General features: G+C 44.4%; 1 protein-coding gene across 6 annotated transcripts in view; it reads left to right on the top strand.

Annotated features, from left to right (window-relative positions):
• The window catches only part of wdr24 (WD repeat domain 24), a 50,923-nt gene that overhangs the window by 13,348 nt on the left and 23,172 nt on the right, over nt 1–14,403 (top strand). The window lies entirely within an intron of this gene.

Here is a 14,403-nt window from a genome sequence, read left to right as displayed (position 1 = left end):
AGGGTCCAGACCCAAAACATCAGCCTTCCTGCTCCTCTGATGCTGCTTGGCCTGCTATGTTCATCCAGCTCTACACCTTGTTATCTCTACCATTTTTATTGAACCACTTTGAACGATCCAGAACACTAACAAAGTAAATTATCAAAAGTAGCCTGACTCAGTATTAGAAACTTAACAATTATGTTGGAATTGAAGAAAAAGTAATGAGTAAATATCAGTAAATAAAGGCTGTAATTTTATTAAATTTTACTCATACATGTTAATACCTGTGTTGAAAATTGCTGTAAGAAATGGATTGTGAGAATAGAAGAGACAAGCGACCTTTAGCTAATTGTCCACAGCCAAGGCCATCCCAGAAGACACAGACAGAAAAATGAATGGGAGATTGTTCGTCTTGAGGTAACGTGAGCATTATGAGACGCTCCCTTGTTGTAACAGTGAGAGATCATGGATATAAGGGAAGGTCCTTATTAAGCATCATCGCATCGTTAGCGAGTTAGATTTAATAGTAACTTTAATGTGGGTGGGTTAATCCCAAAGGGTCTATAAAAAAAAGGAGAAAGGTGAAATACGGTGGGTGCTGAAAATCTGAAACAAGCTCAGAGAATGCTGGTGAAACTCAGCAGATCTGATGGCATCTGTGGAGAGAGAGAAACAGATTTAATGCTTCAAGTCCTGTGAACCTTCTTCACAAGGGCCTAACTGTCTTGTTCCTCTGTGATCTGCTCCAGGCCAAGCACTGGTTAAATCAGATTAGAAAGGATAGATGCTGTGATGACCATCACAGACACGATGGACCGATAGGCCTTTTCCCCATAACAAACACAGAGAATGCTGGATAAGCTCAGCTAGTGTGGCAGCATCTGTGGAGAGAGAAACAGTGTTAACGTTTTAAGTCTGACTATGAACTCCAGAAGTGGAGAAGAGTCACACCAGACTCAAGGCAATTATTCTGTTCCTCTCTTGATGCATGTTGCTAGACCAGCTGAGTTTCTGCAGCGTTCTTTGTTTGTTTCTGTAAAATAAGTGCCATGTTTACCTCACAGATCCAGGTATATTGCAGCCAGCTGAGGACAGTGAGGCATTGCCTCATATTGGTTGACGTTTAGATCGATCTAAAGGCCAGGAGAGTTAGTCAGGGACTTCTGTGGAAGGAAAGAAGAGGTTTTGTGTTCAAGAGCTGGGCTTTGGCTCAGCCTTACATTTGTGATAAGTATAACCTGGTCAGCATGGACAAGTTAGTCTGAAGGGTCTGTTTCTGTGCTGTAGACTCTGTGACTCTAAACAGTTTTTATTCATCATGCCTGGTGTAGCAACCACCCCCAGGGCAACCTCCTGGTGTGGTAGAGCAGCTCCCAAATCTCAGCCCGGTGTGGTGGCCCCTCGGCCCGGTGTGGTGCCCCCTCTGGCTTGGTGTGGTGTCCTTTCGGCCTGGCGTGGTGTCCTTTCGGCCTGGCATGGTGTCCTTTCAGCCCAGCATGGTGCCCCCTTCGGCCTGGTGTGGTGCCCCCCTCGGCCTGGTGTGGTGCCCCCCTCGGCCCGGCACGGTGTCCCCTCGGCCCGGCGTGGTGTCCCCTCAGCCTGGTGCGGTGTCCCCTCGGCCTGGCGTGGTGTCCCCTCGGCCTGGCGTGGTGTCCTTTCGGCCCGGCGTGATGTCCCCTCGGCCCGGCGCGATGTCCCCTCGGCCCAGCGCGGTGTCCCCTCGGCCCGGCGTGGTGTCCCCTCGGCCTGGTGTGGTGTCCCCTCGGCCCGGCGTGGTGTCCCCTCGGCCTGGTGTGGTGGTCTGGAGCGATCATGATCCTCAAGGTGAATGCCAGTGAACTGCCAGGGCCCAGTGCGAACTGGATTCTAGGTGCCAGTGCGGTTTGTGTTGGAAGATCACTGTTCCGGACTTTTATATCTACCATGCTGGACATTTCATTTCTCTATTTTCTAAGATCTTGTAACTAAAGAAGCTGTACATGGGTACCTTTGTACCTAAGATAGCCCTGTAAGTGGCGGCACATAAACTTTTCACTGAACTCATTGAGTAATGTGACAATAAAGCTAATTCAATTCAACATCTCACTTAGTTATACTGAATTAAATCTGATTTTCTTATAAGATGTGGATATCACAGGCTGGGTCAACATTTAATGTCTGCCCCTAGATGCTCTTGAGAAGGTGGGGGTGAGCTGCCTTCTTGAACCACTGCAGTCCATGTGCTCCGGGTAGATCCACAATGACCTTAGGGAGGCCATTCCAGGATTTGACCCAGTGATCGTGAAGGAACGGTGATATATTTCCAAGTCAGGATGGTGAGGGGCTTGGAGAGGAACTTCTTCCCATGGATCTGTTGCCCTTGTCCTTCTCAGATGAACGTGGTCCTGGCTTTGGAAGGTGCTATCTGAGCATCACTGATGAATTTCTGCAGTGTATCCAATTCACGGTGGCATATCGCTGATGAATGTGGAATATTTAAACCGTATAGTCTGAAGGAATTAATTTGAAATTTTTAATTAGATGAGCTCAACTAATTGAACTAACCTAAAGATTATGTAAACTCTCTTTTGAAAGTCACTCATAGCACCAGGGGATCTGCAATAGGAAACAGATACTCCTCAGAAGTGAAACCTCAAGACGTGTGAGTCTATTGGCTAAGAATTCCGTGGGATCCTGCTACAACCATCTGCAGAGGATTCAATTCAATAAAATTAATGACCATGAAAGCTTTGTCAATTGTCATAAAAACCCATCTGGTTCACTAATGTCCTTTAGGGAAGGAATCTGCCATCCTTCCCTCGTCTGGCCTCCATGTAACTCCAGACCCACAGCAATGTGGTTGACTCTTGAGGGGAGGTGATGGCCTGATGATATTATTGTTAAGGCTATTAATCCAAAGATCTAGGTAATGTTCTGGAGATCTGGGCTTGAGTCTTGCTGTGACAAATGGTGGAATATGAATTCAATAAAAAACCTGGAATTAAGAACATAATGATGAGCATGAAACCATTGTTGATTGTAGCGGGAAAATCCATCTGGTTCACTAATGTCCTTTAGGGAAGGAAACTGCCACCCTTAGCTGGTTTGAGTGTGAGTCCAGACCCATAGCAACATGGTCGATTCTTAACAGCCCTCTGGGAAATTAGGGATGGGCAATAAATGCTGGACTAGCCAGCGATGCCCACATTCCATGAACAAATCATAAAAGCTGGTTTAATGGTGACCATGTAACCACCGTTAATCATCAGAAAAGCCCATCTTGCTCACTAACACTTTTACTTCATCTACATGTGATTCCAGACCCATAGCAATGTAGCTGACTCTTAACTGCCCCCTGAAATGGCCCAGCAAGCCTTTCAGTTGGCAGGCAGCAAATGCTGGCTTTGTTAGTGACGCCTACATCCCTTACAAGAATATTTTATTTAAAACATGATTAATTCAGAAGCCCATTGTTGGAATGACATTTTTAAAAAAAGCCTGTGTGGAGCAGAGTTCCAAATCTTCCAGATTTCTGTCACAGATTCCTTGCTCCCAACTGATCTAAGCAGTTGCTGTGCCTCATGGGAGCAGGAGTAGGCCACTCGGCCCTTTGAGCCTGCTCTGCTATCACTAAGATCACTGCTGAGCCAATTCTAACCTCAACTCTAGGTTCCTTCGCATCTCCTGATAATCATGCATCCCCTTTATGATCAACAACCTATCTAGCTCTGCCTTAAAAATATTTAAAGATTCTGCATCCACTGCCTTTTGAGGAACCTAATTCCAAACACTTTTTACTCTTATCTGTTTTAAATGGGCAGCCCCTTATTTTTTAAACTATGAGCCTTGGTTCTAGATTTTTCCACAAGAGGAAATATGTTTTCAACATCCAGTCTCCAAGTTCCCTCAGGGTCTTATGTCTTTCAATTAAGTGAATTCTGACTCTTCCAAACTCCCGAGGATACAGGCCGAGCAGGCCTAACCTTTCCTTACAGCTTCCAGCACGGTGGGGGGGGGGGGAGGTAAAATCCTGTCATAGTCCAACAGAAAATTGGTTGCCCATCAATGAGTGACTTCACCCAAACTTTCTACTTGTTGAGTTCAATGGGAAGGATAAGAGAAATAAAGTTAGGCAGTGCTTATCCATCCTCACCCTATAACCCATCACCCATTCCACATACTTTTTAAAACATTTATTCACGGGATGGTTCATTCAGCAAAGCTGGCTAAGCCAGCATTTATTGCCCATCCCTAATTGCTCAGAAGGCATGTAAGAATCAACCACACGAGTACAATTTTATTTCATCATCCCTCCCACTGTTCGAGTCTCCATGCTCTCCTCCCCTTGTATCATCTTCAGAACAGCAGAATTGTTATTGGAGGCCACTCTGTCCATCCCGTCTGCACCACTTCTATTCCTTAGTGCCAGCCTCCTGCCTTTTCCCCATTTGCCTGCCACCATTTCTATCCAAATAATCATCCAGCGCTCCATCTCATTTCCAGGCAGCACATTCCACACCCTAACAACCTACTGAGTGAAAGGAACAGTTATTCCTCACATCACCCTTGTTACTGTTGCACACTTTAAGTCTACGCCCTCTGTCTTTTTCTCTTTGATGAGTGAGAACAACTTCTCTGTATCTCCTCTACCAGACCAGTCATGACTTTGAATCAAATCTCCTCTCAGCCTTCTCCTCTCCAAGGAGAACCATCCCAGCTTCTTCAATCTATCATCATCACTGAGGTTTTAGTCTGATGGGATCCAAAAGCCAGGAAATATCCTGGAACTGCTTCTCCACTGGCACTTGCAGGAGGAAGCCGGGGATGGGAAGGCTGGGGTGAGTCTTGGCATGCAAAATGACTTCAGGGCTAATTTCCTGCCCAGAAGATTTTCTGATCCTAGAGGTAAAAGACTAGTGAAATAAAATAGCAATCAGCAATTCCTGGGAATGAACATATTGGAGCTCCATTTTGAAGTACTCAAGTCAGACGATGGATCCTTAAGGAGTTTGACAAGGTAAATGCTGAGAGGATGTTTCCCCTCATGGGAGAGTCCAGGATCAGAAAGCACAGTCTCAGAATAAAAGGGGCACCATATAAGAATAAGATGAAGAGAAATTTCCTCTTTCAGAGGGTTGTGAGTCTTTGGAACTCCTTGCCAACAAAAGCTGTGGGGGCAGAGTCTTTATGTATCCTAAATGCTGAGATAGATTCGGATCAAAAACAGAAGTTGCTGGAAAAGCTCAGCAGGTCTGGCAGTGTCTGTGAAGGAAAAAACAGAGTTAACGGTTCGGGTCCGGTGACCCCTCCTCAGAACTGTTCTTTCGGTTTTTGTAGATTCTGATCAGTTGGGGAATCAAGGCTTATGGGGAATAGGAAGGAAAGTGGACGCAATGAAAGGTAGAGGAGCCTTGAGGGGCCAGATGGCCTCCTCCTGTAATGTTCCTTATGGTCTTATGGTCAAAGTGTCTCACTCTTCAGTTTTACTGGACTGTCCTTCTTAGCCGCCTGGAAATATCTCACACTAAAGTACGGCTGAATAAAACAGAACTTCAGAAAAGTAACGATACTGAGCAACTATGCAGCCAAATGGAAATCAGGAGAAATATATTATAATGACGACAATCTGGCAAACAGACCCACAAGCATGATTAAAGCAGCTGTATTGGGCAGGATGTTACCAACTACTGAGTGAAAATTGGACAATATAAAGAGATGACTTTACCATTAGTCGATGTGGAAAATGTGTTGTCTTCCAGCTCGGATTAAAGAGGTACCAGACTGAGGTCCAAATGAGGCAGAAGGGAGTCAGGGAGCGAAATTACCATCTGTTCTCCTGGGCTCAGAATCCATATTAAATTGGCTCCTATGTCCACTCAACATAAAGTAAACAAGCTGCCAACTCAATCATCATTGCAGCTGACCTAACTGCACATGGGGAATTTTGAATGTTACAGATACTGGTGAGATGATACTGAAAGGACTCTGTGCTTTACAGATGCAGTTCTAGAGTCATTGAGTCACACAGCACAGAGACAGACCCTTCGATCTAACCAGTCCATGCCGAACATAATCCCAAACTAAACTAGTCCCTCCTGCCTGCTCCCGGCCCATATCCCTCCAAACCTTTCCTATTCATGTACTTATCTAAACGTCTTCTAATCATTCTAATTGTACCCACATCCACCACTTCCTCTGGAAGTTCATTCCACATGCAAACCACCCTCTGTGTAAAAATATTTGCACCTCATGTCTTTTTTAAATCTCTCTCCTCTCACCTCAAAAATAGGTCTCCTGGTCTTGGAATTCCCCCACCCTAGGGAAACGATGCCTACCATTAACTTTATCTATACCTCTCATGATTTTATAAACCTCTATAAGGTCATGCCTCCCAACCTCCTACTCTCCAGTGAGGAAGGTCCCAGCTTCTCCAGACTTTCTTTGTAACTCAAACCTTCCATTCCTGGCAAATCTCTTCTGAACCCTCTCTAGGAAGGAGGTCAGCAGAGGAAGGGTTTTATATCCAGTGAATCACAGAATCCCTACAGTGTGGAAACAGACCCTTTGGCCCAATAAGTCCACACCGACCCTCAGAGCATTCCACCCAGACCCATCCCCCTAATCTACACATCCCTGAACACTACGGGCAATTTAGCATGGCCAATCCACCTAGCCTGCACATCTTTGGACTATGGGAGGAAACTGGAGCACCCAGAGGAAACCCATGCAGACACGGGGAGAATGTGCAAACTCCACACAGACAGACACCCGAGGGTGGAATCGCACCCAGGTCTCTGGCGCTGTGAGGCAGCAGTGCTAACCACTGTGCTACTGTGCCACCATGCCACCTGGTGAGAAAGTATCCCAGTTAGCTTTACATCCAAAGAGGAAAGAGGTAACAGAACAGGCTAACATTACTCCAAGGACCTGAGGAGAAGGTTCAATGGCAATTATAAAGGACAAAGTCACCTTGGTGTTACACTCTCGTTAGAGAGACAACTGATAGTGAGTTTAACCCAGGGGTCACCATAACTCAAGCGAGGAGAGAGGTTATGAAGGAGAGAACCTCCGCCAGTGCAAGGAATTGAACCCGCACTGTCCAGCCAACTGAGGTTCAAACCTAATCTCATGCATCTCAATACTCTGTGGCTTAACATAGCAGCACCTGTGATACCAACACTCACGACCTTTATTCCTTCCTGCCCAGTTCCAGACAGTGTTTGGATAGAAAAGGTCCACTTTTCCCTGTGCTGGCTTTCTCTTATTTATAGTAAGACTTGAGTATGTAAGACTTGAGTAGATTATCAGAACCAGTTGAAATCACCCAGATTATTTCGCTGGTCCTTAAGGCACGAGGATCCTCCAAAATGTGGATTTTTTTCTTTTAGACAGGCTTCGCGACAGAAAGCAAAGCTTCTTGTTGCTGGGTTTCTCTTCCAAAATGTTGAGATGGTTTCCTGAGAACCTGATTGCGATGTTAACTCAAGTGTGTGAACAAAGGAGCCAATGTGGTTTTCCTCCTGGAATGCAGGTCATTGGCTTCTGGACAGGAAGGTGAAGATATCCAAACAGGGAAGTCCTTTCTATGAGTCCTCAGGGAGAAAGACTTCACTCCTGGGTCTCCCGGGGAAAGTTTCGGGGGCTTCTTTGCACAACTCCAAAGCCCAACACACACATACACACACACACGCACACACAGACACCCACACACACACCCCACCACCAGAGAAACCCTCCCTGGAAATCTCACAAACCGGCATTTAGTGCCAAAGGGAGGTTAAATGTTTCCTGGCTGTCTGTAGGCCAGTGCCCTCTTCCCAGCCTGAGCGAGCAACATATTTCCTCATGGACAAACAGGAGGCTGAAGGAAACAACAGGCCAGACAGCATCAGAAGGAAAGGAGCAGTCAATGTTTCGGGTATTACCCTTCTTCAGGACTGGATGTGGGGGTAGGGGGAGCTGCAGATGAAGGGGCGGTGGGGGTGGAGGGAAAAGGTGGCATGTTACTGATACCTAAAACCTCAAAGGGCCTGGCCTGACCTCTGCAATCCATTTCTCAATTTTGGTTGGAATCTCTTCTGGTGGATAGCTTTGCAAAAGTGAGTGGGAACTCCATCATTGTGAACCCAGCCTCAAAGCCAACTGTAGTCCCCAAACCTGACAGCACCTTACCCATCTTCCCTTCACCACACACAACTGAAAGCCTTTGATTTTGTCGTAACCATTGACCAATGGAATCAGTTGTCACTAATTTAGATTTAGATGTAGATTTTATTGTCACATGTACTCAAGCACAGAAGCACAGGAATACAGTGAAAGTGTATAATGACGCCACACTATGCGATCTTAGGTACAAAGGTACCTAAGGTTCAAAAAACTAGGGTACAAAGTAATAAAAGAAATAAAATTTAAAAGTTAAGCATTACATTCATAGAATAAGTAGGAAAATAAAGAAGTAAGGTAATAGTTAACTTTAAATACCTTCTTAATATAAACTAGAAAAATAAAGGAATGAAGTTAAAAGTTCAACAGTCTAATCTTTGAAACTCTCTTGCCATTTATACACATAACTGCACCCAGTGAGTATTGCTAGAAAAGAAAGCATAAACAGCTGAAGCTTGTCATCTTGCATTCATCAAGACAGCTGCAAGAAAACCAAATTTCGTAGAGATCAGCAAGTTATTGATATTCTCTAATAAACTTACTCGGAGACGTGAGGACGGCTTGCCCACTTTAGGAGGTTGTTTAGTTTAGTTGGCTGGTCACCTAGTGTTCAATATAGAGTGATGCAAGCAGTATGAGTCCAATTCCTGCACCAGCTGGGGTTACCATAAAAGACTTTGCTTTCTCAACCTTTCCTCTCATGTGTTGAAATCACTCAGATTATTTCCTGGTCCTTTAGAGAGGGTCCTCCAAAATGCACATTTTTTTTTACAACAGGCTTCTGGACAAAAAGCAAAGCTGCCATTACCATTTGTCTCTCTCTCTCTCTCTCTTTGACGAGAGAGTGAGCCTATGGTGACCATTAACCTGCAGAGGTTAGATCCCTGCATCTGAATATATGTTGCTTCCATTGTGTCACCATATACTTACCAGGCTGCTGTCTCATTAGAGAGAGAGAGATGACTGTGGCAATGTAACCTGAAGGTCACCCCACCTCAGGCAAGTGGAGAGATTGAGAAGGACACTTCCTCATGGAAACCTCAGTACAGGATTTGAACTGATGCTATCAGCATCACATTGCCTCACAAGTCAATCCATCCAGCCAACTGGGCTAAATTGACCCCACTGAATGTATGCAGGTTCCTTCGAGTGTAAGTGAATCGTATTTTGAGCCCAACTAATCATTTTAAATTGGTTATGACTGTCATTCCTAATGCTTAATGACCCAAACATGGGTAGTCATTGACTACTGAGCCGAGAAAGATAAGCTGGTTATTTTAACACTGATAACATCTTTCAGTGGATGAATCTTTATCGCTATGGCAGCATTGTCAGCTTGAAAGATCTGATGAGGTTCCTTCCATCAACAGTGTAACTGACAATGAGCCTGCTTGTAGTCTGTGGGACTGACTCAGATTTTTCTGCTGGAATAAAAGCAAAATATTTGCTTCAAAAGTGATCTCTTCAGGGAAATCAGAAACAAAAGCAGAAATTGCTAGAGAAAATCGACAGGTCTGGCAGCATCTGTGAAAAGGGAAACGGAGTTAATGTTTCAAATCTGTTATGAGTCTTCAGAACTGAAACGTTAACGCTGTTTCTCTCTCCACAAATGCTGCTAGACCTCTAGGTTTCTCCAGCATTTTCTGTGCTTGTTTCAGATTTTTCGACGTTGTCTGGTCTTGTTTAGTTTTTGGAACAGTGTGCGTTCCCTATGACAGTATGTTGTCATTATTAGCTGTCTGCAGTGATAATGAAGAAAAGCACTTAAAAATGTTGCGCTTGTTCCCAACTGACAGCTCTCTAGCTTGATCTTATTAAAATGGTGCAGAAGAAAGAAGAAAATGTGTTATTTCTCGCGGTGCTTAATTCTATGCAAATTTTGTTTTCTGATTTGAAACACTTTTGCCACTAACATTGTCAATTGCTCTAAATTCCCTCAGTAACCATTCATCCCTTTGAATAATTCCTTCTGAAAGTAATCCAAAAGGATGAATGCTAGGAGACATTCTGCTGTACCAGTTTATCCTCCAAATTAACCTAATGTTACAATCTCAGCTGCTGTTACCAGACAGGAGCCTGGTTTGATTACTCTTAGAATCCCTACAGTGTGGAAGCAGGCCATTCAGCCCACACCAACCCATCCCACCTAGACCCAGCTCCCTGCCCTATCCCTGTAACCCTCCATTTCCCATGGCTAATCCCCTAGCTGCACACTGTGGGCAATGTAGCATGGCCAATCTACCTAAGCTGCACATCTTTGGGCTGTGGGAGCACCCAGAGGAAGCCCACACAGATACAGGGGAGAATGTAGAATTGAACCCAGGTCCCAAACCCTGGGACTGCTGTGAGGCAGCAGTGCTAGCCACTGAGCCACCACATCACCCCAATCTGACTTGTTTTGGTTTTAATAAAGTGGTCTCTCGCCGAAATGTGATCACACAATATAGCAGATGTTGTTGTTTTAACAAAAAAAAATGGGAGTATATTCGAAAAGATTTGAAATTAAAATTGAATACTGAAAGCTCTACTTATAATCCATAGGAACATAGGAGCAGGAGTAGGCCATTCAGCCCTCGAGCATGTCCTACCATTCAATGAGATCATGGCTGATTTGTGGCCTAAGTCCATGTACTGCCTTTAGCCCATATCTGTTATACCTTTGCTTAACAGAATTTACTCTATCTTAGATTTAAAACTAACAACTGATCCAGCACCCACTGCCGTTTGTGGAAGACAGTTCCAAATATCTTTGTGTGTGGGACTGCTTCCTAACATCTCTCCTGAACAGTGTGGCCCTAATTCTCAGGCTGTGCCCCTAGTTCCAGAATCCCCAAGCAATGGAAATAGTTTATCGTTATCTATCCTGTTTTCTCCTGTGACAGCCAGTTTTGCTATAACGCGTGTTCCGGCAATGCAAATTGGCTATAACGCAACTGACATATCGGGGAATGCTATTTCTGAAAAGTGAACTTGTGTTGGCTATAATGCAATTCAATCTGTGACCTTATCGTTGATGTTTTGGAAGATGTTTTTAAAAAAGTATTGCAGGGGAAAAAAAATTAGATTCAAGATTCTCCTCATCCTGGATAATACATCAAGCCATTATCCCACCACTGGTGAACTTTCTGAAAACATCCAAGAGCTATTTCTACCCCAAACACAGCCTCTCTCCTTCAACCATGGACCAGGATGCAATAACAGCTTTTAAAGCTTATTATTTAAGGTGCTCATTTAAGAAGGGGATAAGGACAGTGTTCTTCAATTTTGGAAGAGCTTTAACATCAAGAATGCAATTGACATTATCGTGGAGGCCTGGAGTGATGTAATGTAAGTGCTGCTTGCATGCAGTTTGGTGGAAGCTTCTCCCAGAATTTTTTCAAGATTTTAAAACATTTGATCCGCCAGAGGAGCTCCCAAGAACCAAAGAACATTGTGTTGATCTCACAAAGCAAGTTGGATTTGAAGAAGTGGAGAGTGAGGATGTTGAAGAGCTGCTTGAGTCCCACTGTGAAAGGCTCATCTACAGCTGATCTGCAATAACTTGTTGCTGAGGGGGGAAGTGGAAGCTGGTGATGAAGAAGACGAAGTCCAGGATGCAGCACCACGAGAGCTTTCCACTTCTGTTTTGTCTTCAGCCCGGAGGGAAACTGAGACGCAGTTGCGGCTCTTAGAGGACAAGAATTACAATGTAGTATGCAACAGGGTAGCAGTTTGTGGAATAAGATCTTAGTTGGCACCCTATGGAACAGCTTCTAATGAAAGAAGAAAAAGGACAAAGCAGCAAAATCTGGATGCCTTTTTTAAGCCAACCTCCCTGCCCAAGAAACAGTCAAAAGACAATGAACCACAGCCATCCACTTCCAGATTAACTATTTTTCACCCGAACCCTGCAACCACAACTGCACCTGAAGGTGATGATGATGATGATGATGATGACCCTCAGCCCGTGCATTAATAACAGAGCAACCTCAAAACCTCCTCCCCATCAAGTCATCTTGATGTTTTATCAAGGTTAAGGCGTTAAATTTATTTTTATTTCATTATTAGATTTGAATTAAACATTTATTCAAACTGTGCTATCCTTTGTGTTAGCCTTTTGAGTGATTTTTGAGTGACTTAGAGTGAGTTTTTTGGTGGTCTTCCTCTAACCCTACTTTTCCCATAGGCCCCGTTGTTTCTATAGCACAATTTTCTATAACACCATGTTGCACAGGAACTATCGCTTTATAGCAGTACCCCTGTAATATCTTGAAGACTTTAATTAGATCATCACTTCACCTTCTAAATTCTAGAGAAAACAGGCCTAAATTGTACAATAATACAAAAGTTGAAAGGTTTTTAAATGCAGAGTAAAAGTATAATCCCTTTAACTTTATAAATTGAAAAGAAACAAAACAGTTTCTGTATGGTATCCAAAACCTAAATGGTGTTCTCTCAGCGTGGAGTGAGCAAGTGCACATTTTATGTGGTTCATTCATTGGGCAAAATAAACCAGTGTTACATAATCTAATTTTTTGGGTGTGTAATTTTCCTGATTAGAGTATATCCACCTCTTGATGGATCCATCTGATGATGGTGTCATGGTAACATCATGGTGAGTGGAATCCAGAAGCCCAGGCTAATGATCTGGCTATGCAGGTTGAAATCCCATCTGGTGGGATTTAACTCTAATTCACACATCTTCAGTTAGCAGCTAGTCTCAGTGATGGTGACCATGGTGACAGTCATCAATTGTTGCAGAACAAAATGGCCTTTATGCCAGAGGTAGTGGTAGAAATAAGTACAATCTTGTCATTTAAGAAACTTTTGGGCAGGTACATGGGTGGTGTAGGTATGGAGGGATATGGACCAAACACAGGCAAATGAGACCAGACTAATGGTGAAAACTGGGCTGCGCAGTTGAGTCATTACTGCCCTCTGAAATGGTAAGCTCTGGGTTCTTGGGCAATTAGGGACGTATAATAAAAGTTGCCTTTGATGTCTACACGCCATGAAAGAGAAAAAAAATGTGTATAAGGCACTTAATCCATTAAAAAGCTAGTTGGTTAACAATAAAGACAGATGACTGCCATCACTACCAATTGTGAGGAGGCCAACACCTTTTGTACCACAGATACAGGCTATGATTTCGCAGAGTCACATGACGAGGTACCACTTGCAAGCTCCAGGGGAGGCAGGGTCAATCCTGAGTGAGTATCTAGTGGCCCAAGTTGGGGTAAGATCCCTCCTGCCCCTCTCCACCTGGTATCAAGTGCTTCCCCTGTTGCTAACAAACACCTCTGCCGCGTCCCCTCCCCACCTCGCCCCCATCCCCAGCCCCACTCTCATGATGAGCCCTCTCAGACAGCCTGAATTGCTGCCCTGGAACGTGCTGCAATTCTGACAGTCGCCATTGCTCGCAGTGGCGCTGCTGACGTTGAAGAGCCAGTAGCCACCCTCTGAGAGGCTGGCATCTCTTGGGATGTGTGTCATCCTTTCTGAGGGGAAGGAACCTCGATGTCTTGCTCAACTTAAAGATCTAGTAGTTGTGGATTCTGTGATTGGAGGAGGCAAGTCTCATCCCAAGTTTCCAGCTGATGGATGGGACCATCCCCATCCCATACAATTCTGGCAACATGTTCCACAATCTCGTTCAAGGGGGTGGTTTCAGTGCCTTTGAGAATTCCCTTGATTGGAAGGGATGGGCAGCGTCTGTCATGCTATCTTTCTGCAGGGAGTCTGCTCCATCATCTTATAATGCCCCCTCATCCTGGCCTCTGGTTAATGTTGCAACTGGCTTTGGTGACAATATCAGAGGCAGAACTACTTACTGTGAAAGAAGTGAATGTGTTTATCACAAGCATAGTACATCCGCCCACTGAAATACTTCAGAAACATAACTGCTGTTGTAGTGTAGGAAGCGCAGCAAGCTCCCACAGACTGCAACGTGATAACTATCAGATAATCTGTTTAACATTTTTGGTCGTGGAATAAATTTTGGCCAGGGCAAAGTAAAGAGTTCCTCAGCTTCCCTTTGATTAAATGCCCTGTGATTTTTCTTTTTTACATTCAGTTGAGAGGGCAGAGCAGCACTCTCTCAATCCAGCATTGATGTGTTGCTGAAATTGCGTGGTCAGATCCCCAGAGATGGGCTTAAACCTGCCAACTCATAACTCAGAGGTAGAAATGCTCTCACCTAAGCCAAGGTTGGCACTGAGATAGCAGGAACTGCAGATGCTGGAGAATCTGAGATAACAAGGTGCAGAGCTGGATGAACACAGCAGGCCAAGCAGCATCAGA

The sequence above is a fragment of the Rhincodon typus genome, chromosome 21, assembly GCF_021869965.1.
Source record: "Rhincodon typus isolate 14 chromosome 21, sRhiTyp1.1, whole genome shotgun sequence".
NCBI lineage: Eukaryota > Metazoa > Chordata > Chondrichthyes > Orectolobiformes > Rhincodontidae > Rhincodon > Rhincodon typus.
Note: the sequence above shows the minus strand (reverse complement) of the source record. Positions and strands in the feature narration are given on the sequence as shown.